The sequence below is a fragment of the Arachis duranensis genome, chromosome 9 (assembly GCF_000817695.3).
Source record: "Arachis duranensis cultivar V14167 chromosome 9, aradu.V14167.gnm2.J7QH, whole genome shotgun sequence".
Lineage (NCBI taxonomy): Eukaryota > Viridiplantae > Streptophyta > Magnoliopsida > Fabales > Fabaceae > Arachis > Arachis duranensis.
Genome location: NC_029780.3, coordinates 117,819,884 through 117,820,979, shown reverse-complemented (window position 1 = coordinate 117,820,979; position 1,096 = coordinate 117,819,884).

The following is a 1,096-nucleotide window of genomic DNA, read 5'->3' as shown; positions in this document are numbered from 1 at the left end:
TTGTCCCTATTCCTGCCCTGTTTTTACAACAGACAACAGAAATTTCATATTTACTAAAGACTAAGGTTTCGCGAATTTTTATAAAAAAAAATATAAATTTTAAAATATAGACATAAACCCTTATATATTTTTTTTTCAAAAAGTGGTATTGATTTCTTATCTAAAAGTTTCGTGCTTGTCCATAGTACAAGAAATATATATATAGAAATGTAGTGCTTAATTTTTTTTAGAAAAAATGATAAATAGGTCTCTAACATTTTACTTCGTAGGCATTTTTGTCCTTGTCTATTGAATTTTTTTTTTAAGTTTCGGACATTCACAAAATTTGGACGGATCAGTCCTTCCATCTAAATGTCTCCGTCCCTCCATCCAAATGTCTCCGTCAGACCCAACGGAAAAGTCTGACGTGGCTCTCATAATACTTGTCATGCGTACGCGTGGGTCATACATACGCGTCGTCGGACATATTTCCCTCTCACGCGTACGCGACCTATCGCCATGAATTCAACAAATTCTTATTTTTTCATGAATTTTTACATGTTTTTTTCATTTCTTTCAAATCATTCTTGCCTTCGGAATCTATCTCATTTACACAGTCACGACGCAGCGTGTCATTTAAACTGTAAACGAGATATGACTAGAAATACAAAACGATAAATATTTTTAAAATTATTTATTTTCGTAATTAATGCTTTTTTATTTATTTAAATAAAAAATCCTAGTTACAGATGAGTTTTGATTTTTTTTTCCTAATGTTCCTAGAAAAAATAGGATTTTAAGAGGTTAAAGACAAGCATAGAAGGATAATTTAAAAATTTAAAGTGTTTTTAATAGAATTAATAAAAATCTACAATGAGATATTTTTATCTTTTATAGGTATACTATTAATTTAATTTTTTTATGGTTAATTTTAAAACATTTAAATCTTTGATGGATAGAAACTATAATTTACTCCTTTGTAAAAATAACAAGAATCAGTTGAGTATTTACTCTTTTATTTTACACAAATATATTATATATCTATAAATTAATTATTAATTAATTACTATATATTTATATATATTTATACATATTAATTTATATATATTCTTTTGTT